This window comes from Passer domesticus, chromosome 2 (assembly GCF_036417665.1).
Source record: "Passer domesticus isolate bPasDom1 chromosome 2, bPasDom1.hap1, whole genome shotgun sequence".
Classification (NCBI taxonomy): Eukaryota; Metazoa; Chordata; class Aves; order Passeriformes; family Passeridae; genus Passer; species Passer domesticus.
In genome coordinates this window covers 52034270-52046286 of record NC_087475.1, presented here as the reverse complement: position 1 = coordinate 52046286, position 12017 = coordinate 52034270, and the positions used below count along the sequence as shown (strand labels likewise).

The window sequence follows — 12017 nt, the reverse complement described above, 5'->3', positions numbered from 1 at the left end:
AAATTTATTTTAAGTGGTCCATAAACATTAAAATCAGTACATGCAAAAGGATTTTAGCAACAATGTGGGAAAACTTTAGAAGAGTAAGCAAGTCAGTCTGATCATGTATAACTCTCATACCTAACTTCAGGCTACCAGTAGTCTAAATAGAAAAATATGGGCATAACTTCAATGGCAATTAATAGAATAATAGGATCTTGGAATATCTCAGGTTGAAAGGGACCAATAAGGATCACTGAGTCCAACTCCCTGCTCCTTGCAGGAGCATAACCGCACATAATGTTATGAAACTGCAAAAGATTTCAGTTTGCTTTTAAATAACCTTAATTTTTAAATTATATTATCTAAATTTTTTAATTATGACAGTAGATTGGAACAGTCAATGCAGTGCTGAGAAGCTGTGCACAACAAGCAGACATGAAAGCTGTTTCCCAATGCATCTGCTGAATCTCCTATGATCCGGGGTTGTGGATTTCAGTTTTTAGAACTGGATTCCAACAAATCTTTTGCTTAATTTATTTTTGTTGCTAAGTAAGGTGATCTGTCACAATTGTGATGATTCAAAAGCATTATTTTGTTTGGGCTGACTTTGGACTTGCCAGCAGATGGACTTACACCTAAAATATAACTAATTTCTCACTTACTCATTTTCTGTTCAAATCCTTCTTTTTTAGTTTGTCAAAAGACTAGAAGTTGAAATCACTTTGCTGTCTCTGTAATTGCCTACTCCAATGGTTTCCAAATGTGGAAAGCATAATGACCTCGCTTTCTTCTTAATGCCTTCTGTTACCTTCTTACTTTTGTTGCCACTTATTTTTTGCCAACTGCCATTAATTATTCAGCTCAACCAGCAGAAGAAATTCTAAGAACATTCCTCTTCTGCTTCTGTAAATACAACAGTTCAGCTTATCTAAAGTTAGAATTGCCATGTGGAAGTAACTACTTCTTTCTCTTTGTCTACATGCTTAGTATCAAGTCACCTGGAATGAATTTAGGTTACAGGATTGTTTTTTTAACATACGGTTTCCTGAAATATCTTTATTTTCTATTTTCTATCACGGTCTTAATATAAGACCAAAATACATGTTCAAGTTTCTAGGCAAATACTCTTGTTTAGGGTGAATAAGTATGTAGACAAGAGTCTGTCCCTCTGTTTAAACTCTTTTTGGCGGGATTCTTATTCCTTGCAACAAAAATAAGATGAAGTAATAAAAGAGTAATGAATAAACAAATAATAATTTACCATTAACTGAGATGAGAGCAATAAAAAGAGCATATTTTCTTCTACATTTAGATAAACACAAACTATTACCATATGCTTTTCCTATAGGCTATACCAGTGACAGCAATAATATAAGCTCTCCCCTAAAGTTATTTAGTATATAATAATTTCATACAGAGCAAATGATGCTTAGTAGAGACAAATACAAATTTATTCCATGTAGAAACAGAGCAGAAATGTCCCACTTAAATGAAAACAAATTGTGCCCTGTGACTGAAAAAGTATTAGAGGTTAGAGTGGGGAGTTGGACTTGCTGATCCTTATGGGTCTCTTCCAGCTTGAGTTATTCTATTCAATTCTGTGAATTTCTGCCTTCCATTGTGATAATTTGAGAGCTAATCGGGAGAGTCCTCATATAATTTTCATTACACTCATGGAGCAGCTGATGTATTGTTGTGCCTGGGCCAGAAGACAGTAATTGGCAGCCTTATTTTACTCCATACACAAAACAGGATCGTGAGCATGATAGACAGCTGTGTTTCAGGAACAGGAGGCAGAAGCTTCCAGCTGAAGGATAGAGGATGTCATGAGGTTCATCTGAGCATGAAATCCTGAAGCACTTCAGAAGTAGGGTGCTGAGAAGCAAGTGTGAATCTTTTAGCTACATTGAAAAAAAAATGTAATAGAGGGATACTGTGCCCAGTTTTTCTGTCACACTTGACAGTTGCAAGAGAAATCTGAGAGAAGTTCTCAAAGGAGCTACAAAGGAGATTAAGTTGAAGAATGGTAAACTTAAAGAGCTCAAGTTGTTTCATTTTCCTTGAAGAGAAATACTCAATGTAATGAACATGTATCTCATTATAAGAGAAGGCTTTTGCAAGTAGAAAAGATTCTTAATACAGCCGAAAAGGAAAGAGAACAGAGAGAAAAAAGATCCAATGGCAGAAATCTGAAGGTAGTGAAATTAGTTGTGAAACACAGTGTCCTTTACTAAGGGACAACTTCACAGGGATCTTTTGTATTTCCATTATCACTTCAGTTCTCTGTATTAGTTTTGGGTATCCTTATTAAAATCTATTCTGCAGGCCATTTAGAAATTATGAAATTACTCCCACAATAGTTGACTGAAAATCTATGTTTGCGTAGTCTAGACACTAAACAGTTACAACAGTTGAGATGTGAATGTATTAGTAGTGAGCCTGTAGGTAACTGACTGAATAACATATAAACCAGGAGATGGCATGATTTTCCTTCCCCTCACAAACTCAAATACAGTTCAAATACTGCTGTAAAACTGTCCATATCACTCTCATTCTCTGTAAGATGAATCTGAACACTGGTGCTCACCATTTAGTTGGGACATCCTTTAGAGCTTATCAAGGTTGTCAAGATTGTGCCCTGTGGCACTTACGCAAAATTGCATATATACAAGAAATTCTGTTCAGTGTGGTCTAAACTGTTAGGTAGAAGAATGCCATGCAGAAGTTAATGCTGCTGGTGTTCTGTCTTGAACTTTTACATAGCATCCGTCACTGCATTATGTATGGACTTCTAGCAGAGCTAGGCAAGAAAACTGAGGAAGTATCTTCATTCAAGAAAAGATCTGCCCTGATTTGTTACCATAATTGTATACTGGAATAGAACATTATGAATGTTTTCTCATCTGTCATTATGCCTAGATTTGTTCTTTCATTGGGCAAAGACAATTTCCTTGATGCAAATACAGCAGGACATTCCCTACCTGTCTTCAGACTCTTTAGGAAGCTTACCAGACTCTTCAAAAAGTTTCCTTAAGCCTATTACAAATCACGGAATTGCAGAATTATTTATGTTGTAAAAGCTGAGATCAAATCCAACTTTTAATTGATCCCCACATTATCAAACAAACCATGGCACTTAGTGCCATGTCCAGCTGTTTCTTGAACACCTCCAGGGATGATGACTCCACCATCTTGCTGTGCAGTCCATGACAATGTTTAATAACCTTCCTGTGAAGAAATTCCTCCTGATGTCCAGCCTGAACCTCCACTGATGCAACTACATACAATTTCCACTTGTCCTGTAGCTACTTGCTTGGGAGTAGAGACCGACCCCTGACCTTTCAGGCAGTGGTAGAGAGTGATAAAGTAACTCCTAAGTCTCCTCTTCTCCAGGCTAAAAAGCCCCAGCTCACTCAGCCATTATTCATAGGACTTGTGTTCCAGACCCTTCTCCAGTTTTATTGACCTTCTCTGGACTCCTCAGTGTCCTTCTTGCAGAACTGTCACAGGATTTGAGGTGTGGCCTCACCAGTGCTGAGCACAGGGGGACAATCCCTGCCCTAGTCCTGCTGGCCACACCATTGCTGATACAGGCCAGGATACCACAGGCCCTCTTGGACACCTGGGCACAGACTGGCTCCTGTCAGCAATGTCCACCAACACCCCCAGGTCCTTTCCTACTGGACAGCTCTCCAGTCACTCTGCCCACAGACAGTAGAGCTGCATGGGGTTGTTGTGACCTCATAGAGTTCATCTGGGCCCATTGATCCAGCCTGTCCAGCTCTGTCTGCAGAGTCTTCCTCAAAGATTTTTGTATCATCATGTGGCTAATGATCATCCTGGACTGATTTTTATAGAGCTGCTTCTGTTGATGAGGAGGAAACTAGTTCTGAAATGAAGTATTGCAAAAATGCATGGTAGAATTCTCTGTTTGCTCTGTCTCTGAATTTGCATAAGTTTTACTCAGACCAGGCATAAAAATGTTTTTCTTTTTAAGTGCCAGCAGTGAAAACCCTGTATGGGGATCTGAAAACCACTGTCAACAATAAAGTTTTCTCAGGCCAAATTGTTACAATTGAGTAGACACCTTGTCTCCAGCAGGTTTGTGAAAGTACAAATAAGGGAAGCATTTGGCATTCCAGAGGGGAACTTGGAGATAGAATAACTTTACTGATGACATACGAGATTGACTAGCATCCAGCTTACTCCTCCAGAGCTGTTGGGTCTGGTAATAAAAAAAAAGAAAAGAGTTACAAATCAAAGTCAAAGCATACAAAGCATTGTTTCTGAAGCAGACAGATATGACTCACAGGCAACCTATCAGTTGAGCATGAAGCTGCCTTTCCTTTGAGTCACTTTAAGCATGTGTCCATTTGACATAGCCTAGCATTTGCAACCGAACAGAATATAAAAAGTAAGTATATGCAGCCAGGTACAACAAATCATTAGAAAATTTACAGGGCTGGTGAGTTGCAATTAGGAGCTTGCTTGCACACAAATGACTTCCCCAGCCTGCTTAGGCACCTGTGCAGCTTTGGGGTCAGGAGTCACAGAGGCATTTAGCATGGCTCTTCAGTTGGTAAGGATGTCACCCATTGTGAGCTCCAGTTCAGGTGCTAATCTCCTTTGGATGCCGAAATCAGCCTGATAAACTTTGCCCTTTATCTCTTCAGTCCCTGCCTTTTTGTCTTTCCCATTCCCTATTTCTCCCTACCTCAGACTGGATGTCAGTCTGTTGGCAACTATTTTCCATTTGTTACATCTCCAGTTACTACCATTCCAGCTGAGCTTATTTCATGTTCTGGGATAAAAACAACTGCAGCATTTCACAAGCTGCAACTTTGGGAAATAAATGATGATTTTCAGGTTTTAGCAACAACAACCAAGTAACAAGAATTTGCTCCCAGATGAGCCTGGAGGGGAAAAAAAAAAACAAACCTGATTGAATTACTGTCCTGTTTAAAGCCCAGTGTTACATGCAATATTGGCCATGCAAAATGGGCTCATCACTTGTAGAATGAGGTACAGCAAGAGAGAAATTATGGTCAGCTTCCCCAGGGAGGTACAGATTCAAGTGCAGGGGTGAAAAGATTTATTTTTAATCAAGTGGATAATCCTCTTCACTGTGCAATGGGAATTACCTCAGGTATAAACATTAACCATTGTAACTATTAAGTATGAGGGAATATTAGATTAATTATTCGGTAGATGTGAAATAAACTGCTGCAGCTTTTGCAGTATGTAAAAAGGACAACGAGTCGAGAGTCTAAATTGGGTATTTAGCTCAATACACAGAAAGATACTTTGATTTAGTGATCACGTGATTTAGTGATAACAGTTACAAATTCAAGGTCTAGGGTATTGAATCATGTTGAATAATACTCACTTGTTCCATTTAACAATATTTAATGCAGTGATTGGAAATTCCATAGTGGGCAAAGGGAGCTGGGCTGACATCTCAGTGGTTTTTGTTAAGATTTGTCTTACCTAACTCCTCTGGAATAATTTTAGAGTACCAATACCATTGTTTTCAGTAATAACTACATGACATTTCTGTTCAATATTTTTATTTTGATAAAGTTTTTGTTGTTGTTTGTTGTGGTGGCTTTTTGGGTTTTTTTGTACTTGTTTGATGGAAAATAATGAAAAATGGCCACATATGAACATGGAGCTAAATATCTGATTATAAAGTCAACTTTTGCCAGACCAAAAAAAATTTCTTTTTTCTTCCTTTACAAAAAATAGTAACAATAAAACAAATAAGTTTTAATATATTAATGTAATTTGAGTTAGAATACCAGAACATCACAAGGACAGTAGTTTTTAAAAGATAATTTGCAAATTCTTCAGTACATACTGCAGTGATGTCTCTGTATTATAAGTTAGCAAGAGAAAATTATATATAATACTTCACTATTAATCAGTTGCAGTTCCCTGGAACAAAATTCTGGTTTTTATACCATATCAACTGGTTTCCACAGGATTTCCACAAATATTAAGAGATCAAAACAACATATCTCTTACACAGGTTAAACATTTTTCAGAATGTATAAGTATTATATTGTGTCTCTACTCAGATTAAGGTTCATATTGTTGAAATATCTACATCTGTTTTTCTTCTCACCTAATAAAAATGCTGAAGTTACTGAGGAAAGATGTTTAATTTGTTCTTGCTGCTCAGTTGCATGTTGCATCCTATTTTGTAGTAAATGGCACAAAGTCCCAAGTGGGCTGCCATACTGTCAGATACATTATTTATACATAACATTACTGGTTAATCAATGAACAAAAATGCAGGATTCCTTTTTCCCCTCTTTTCCTGTGACATCTTTAAAGCTACAGTAGAGAAAAATAATTTTGCAATGTATTACACTGTTACTCACTTTTAAATATAACTTCAGGAGCTTCCTGGCACAGTTTACACCATGCATCTGATTAAATTGAGTGTGATTGTTAGACAAATGCAGTAACAATTTGTGCAGTGCAGAAGAGTAATTTAGTTAACTGTGTAGGCTATCCTTTCCAGTTAAAACTGAGCAAGAATATTCCAGCAAATGTTTTTAACAGATCTTTTTAAAATTCAAAATGAAAACTGAATATCCAGCCCATCATGATTTTTCATGTGTATTTCAGAGAGATAGAATTTTAAAAGTCACTTGAAAACTCAGCAGTTTTAGAAATTCACCCGACATTAAATGGAAAACAGACTTTATAAGTGAACAAAGAACTGAAATATGAAAACATATTTGTGCAAATGAGAAACACAGCTGTACTGTGTCACAGTACTTCAGGGGATTTTTGTTTCTACTTCAGCTTATTCTGTTGTATTTTGTTCATAGACATTTCAGATCAATACAAAATATTCAGCTCTGTTCCAGTGATTGAATATGAATACATTATGTGCATACAAAAATAGTGATAATCTATGTTGATACAATAGTTCATTTTGCATTAGTGTCCTAGATGGGACAATGTTAAGAAGCAATTTAAATGAAATTCATTTAAATGTCAGCTCTCATGCTTGCGATTTTTCTATAATTGGTTATTTAATTAAAATAATTCTCATAGTCATTAATTTAGACTAAAACTTGCTGTGCACTGACATGTTTTAATTACATGGTATTAACAAAATTGATATGCTTTAAAAAAGCATGGTTAAATTTTAAACAAGAATAAATTAGAAATCTCATAGATCATCCTACTTAGAGTATTAGTAGAGAAAAAGTCAGTCATTTAAAATGTTTATTATAAACAAAGTCCCAGCATTATTGTGCATGCATCATATTTGGTTCCTGCTTCAGTGTGAGGAGACTTTTATGTTAACACAGCACCTCCATCTTCGAATTCCTTTAACTAACACACAATAAATAAGGTAATGAACCAAATTAAATATTAATAGAAATCCACATAAACCACGGAAGACAGACACAGAACTGACGTTTGAATTATACTATACCTTTGATATCATTAGGACAACATATTAATGAAGTTTTAAAGGGTTGAATCTTTATCTACTGTTCATGAAGACAAAAAGGATTATATGAGCTTCCTTATAAAATGCAGATAAGGAATGAAAAAAATTAAGTATTCTAGTGAAACTCCCTGAACAGTATAGAAGAACTAAAGTCTTAGACACTGACCGTGCAAGGCAATTCATAGACAAGGAGCCACATGCCTTTATGAAGTACCCTGATGTCAAAGGAACTACTTCCATAAATAAAGTAGGTACTTTGTTTTCAGGACTGGACTATACTGAAAAATGAGAATTAGAATTTTATCTCATTGTCTATTAATTAGGCTAGGTCTATATTACTTTGACCTTTTTAATATTCTATGATTTAATTGGATGATCAGTCTACCTCAGCCTATGATTGCCAATCATTCTGCATAATATACTTCTATTCTTACCTTGGCATGCACAGATTCAGACTCTTATTAACATGAAATAATGATTATATTGTGAATTGAAGTGACCAAAAAGGATGTATACAAAAATGTAGAACTTTATTAATTCCATAACAACATAAATTAACACTGTTGTATTTTCTGGCAGCCACCATGTAAAGGATTTATACCTCTTCCAGACCTTTCCCCTTTGATTCTCAAATTCCATACTTCACATCCTAGGGCCTAAAATGCTGCTTAAGACTGAGGCCTTATCCAGAAAACACATTGTAGTAACAAAATGTTGCTGAAAAGCAGCTCTTGCATGTGGAGAGTGCTCCATATTCTCTTTCAGTCTGAGGACTCGATCCAACCAAGTGTGGATGTGAGAGGTGTGTGTAGAGCTAAGCTAATGATTGTAGGCTCTTTATAGTCAGTGGAGAGCGATACAGCAGAACATCTTATTCCAAAGGAGACTCCGTGTTTGGTTGAACTGTACTCTAGAAGTAGCTATAGTTTTCCATTCACTATAAAGAAGTTAGGACAAGGTCAGAGATTTGAAGTTTAGCTGGCTGAATTCCAGCCATTCTGACTGTATAAATTAATTTGCTTTAATATTTTTTCTTTGGTTCTGATTTACACATGGTAGATTATCCTTCTATATATTTTATGAAGATAAATTCTGCTCTGCAGAATAATAAATTCTTTGTGTCTCTCTGTCTTTATAGTCCTTATCCTCCTTTTCATGTGAGCTGATGGGAATTCTGACTTCTCAGTTGGATCATCCTGTCCTACAGCCCTTGCAATGGGGCTGGCCACAGGATACCTCTCTTATAGCAGATTAAAGTGTGACTGTAGCATGTGTTAACTAAATGTGACTAACACAATTACACCATCAGCAGAAACCAGGAGAGTGGTTTATGGTATGCCAGTCATCTGAATGTTGATGTATATTGTAATGATCCTTAGTCAGTTGTATTCCAACTTCCAGCATGTAAAAATACTACCTTTTCTTTTCTGCTGTTCTCTGCATGAAGCAGATCAGCTACAAGGTAATATAGAATCTCTGATTATCATATTTTCTTTTCTCACTGTTAACATGCTTCCTGAAGTGTTAGTAACCCATATTTATATTGTAGAAAATCATAGAGTCATTTAATTCAGGAATGATCTGCTCTCACCCCTCTTCAGCAATGCAATTCTTGGGATATAGGATCCAATTGTGCACTTATTAACTCATTTTCAGGGTAAATGAAACTTGTGAAAGAAAAGTTTGGTGATGCAAACTCATTTACCCTCAGACTTTTTTCCCAGGACTTCTTCAATGTGAAAGTATTTTCAAGTGTATATAAACATAATTTACTGATGGCCTCGCTGGAAGGTTTCCATCAGAGGTATCTTCAAGACTAAGAGCAGTACATTTTCAGTTTAAAATTTATTTGCAACTTTAAAAGTGAAGCTTGAAATTCAAGAATTATTGAATAAGATCGACTCCCTCAGATTCTAGAGTACTTCATTGCTTAATATGTTGCTTTAATTGAGGAAAAGCAAAAAAAAGGCAAAAAAGGAAAAAAAAAGAAAAAAAGCAAAGGTAGCAGTAACTTGCAGCTTTGTTGCATGGATTGTTAAAGACAAAAATCTTCCTCCTGAGACAGCAAATAGTTTCTGCCTTTACAATAGAAGGACAGAATAAAATCTGCAGCATTTACAAGACAATGTAACTTGTAGCATCAGAGCTGTGGATCAGATCTACATTTGGGCTTGGTAATTTGTTCCAAACTATGACCAAAAAAAGAGAGAAAGAGAGAAAAGATGGATAGATCAATTAACAACACCGCCCTCAGCCCCTCTGATAATTAAGTGTATGCCAAAAAAACCTTGGGGCTTTTAAATTTTTTTTTTTTCTCATTGTATTTTATCACACCCTCTGTATTGATACCAAAGTCCTAAATCACATGCCTAATTTTCAAAACTGTAGCCTATGGAGATGCTAAACACACTGGTGTATTTTAGGAAATGCATAAATCTAAAGACAAGATATGTGATATCACACATCCTGTAATTCCATCACAATTTGTTGATGTGTTGCCAACAAATCTGTTTCAATTTCAGGTTCAGAACTGATGTTTTCTCTTGGAAGTTGGTCACTGCTATACAAATGTGTTAGCCCCACTTCAGGCTTAATGCTGAAAAGAATTCAGAAAAAACCCTGGGAACATTTAGTATTTCCTTGAAAAAGCTGTGGATTGTCATTAACTGACAAACAGTCCGCTGCCAAGTTCTTGCAAGAATTGTATTTGTTGTCTGATGCCAAACAGCCTCTTTAAATGCTAATGAACAAAGTATGGCACGCATTCTGTTCTTGATGGATTATGCCTATACCTTCTGTGGTCAACAGAAGGGGAATTCCCGGCCCATATGATTTCCATTCTGGCACGCAACTCTTTTCTCTGCTTACAAGGCAGTAAGCACTCAAATAGATTAGTCAATCTTATTTTTAAATTAAGTATAGCCTCCGCACCCTAATTCTCATGTATGAAATCTGGAGGAACCGTGCCAGGCTGCCTACGCACTGTATGAGTTTTGTTTTCTTTAGAGGATTAAGCTTCTGACTTAGTATCAGTGGTGCTCACAGTATACTGATATGCCTTTTAAATTCAAACATGAATGTTTCATAAACAGCTGATTTACATGTTTGTCTTTAGCTCTTTGGAGACAGATTTAAGGAATTAGATTTTTAAATTGTCTTCTTTAGTGGTTTTCATAATTTCCTGCAACAGAAAGAGCTGGCTTCATATAGGAATACATTAAAGAACAGTACCTTACTACCATGTGTATGTGAAGTCTTACAGCCAGTAGGAGGTCCAGATTTGTATATATCAATATCTTTGATTACACCTTCAAGCCCAGCTTTCCAAGAATACGAAATTATGCAGGAAGTAGCAAGCTCAGGAGTTGTGCACTGAATAATTTTTGTGTGATATGGTAATTTAATTTGTTTTAATTATCATTAGGTAACTGCTGTTAGTCAGATGATCCTCTCTAACTAGTCTATGATCTGCTGAAAAGAAAGAAAAAGCTCTTGTAGGACAACAGCAACCTTCAAGCTACGGACACAATACAATTCATCTTTAGTTAAAATGCATGTCTACAAGGTATAAAATATGCTATTAATAGAAATAAAGAGTTATAAAAGTGGATATGAAAAAATTACAACAGTATGTTTTTTGAACCACCATACAGGAATTTTTCCTTTTACATGAGCCACTGTTCATTTCTCTAAAACTGACCTTTGAGGCTGAATCCAGGTGATTCCGATACGGAACTAACTTAACTGTTTCTGGTCTTCCTGCAACTTTACAAATAATTTTGCTAGATAATATGCAATAAAAATTTAATTATCTCATCTGGAAGTAGAGCTTTCAATAAAATATGAGTTTGCAGGGGGAAAAAAAGCTTCTACATACACATACACATAGGAGGAATATTTATTTTTCTCTATTATGTATGGACCCATCAAGACCAGGTTGGATGAGTCTTTGAGCAGCCTGGTCTAGTGGAAGTTGTTCTTGCCAAAGGCAGAGAACTGGAACTAGATGATCTTTAAGGTCCCTTCCAACCCAAACCATTCTATGATTCCATGAGCTCTGGAAATTGTGCTTCTGCATGGAGAAAGCATGCTTCTGAGTTTCTGAGAATTTTGGTCAAAACTTGTCCCTCTCTGTGGAGAAAAAAAGACCTCAACGCTTTTGAATGAAATTCCTATGGAGAAAAAGAGAAAAAAATAAAAAAGAAGGAAAAAAAGGTAGCAAAAGTATCCTGTGTCCTGTGTCTCTAATTTACCGGAAGAGCTGGAAAATCAAGATCTCCTGTCGTCCTATATTCAGAATAATTTTTTAAATGGATAACCATACCTATAGGTATTAATTTTACAAGAAAACATTTTTTAATGGCCTCACTCTCTTTTGAAATGAGCAATTTCTTCTGGTCTTCCAGCTATTTACAGTAAGACCTTTATAAGCTCAAACTAATTAATAAACGAGATCAATTTCAAGATTTTTTTTCCCTTGTTCAAAACCACATAATCATTCATTTCAGTAACATTTTAAAGGCCATGTCTAAAATAGATTTGCACCCATGTCCCCAATGTG

At 36.1% G+C, this 12017-nt stretch overlaps 1 long non-coding RNA gene across 5 annotated transcripts in view; it reads left to right on the top strand.

Annotated features, from left to right (window-relative positions):
• The window catches only part of LOC135293920 (uncharacterized), a 190021-nt gene that overhangs the window by 4381 nt on the left and 173623 nt on the right, over positions 1-12017 (top strand). The gene's annotated exons all lie outside the window — the stretch shown is intronic.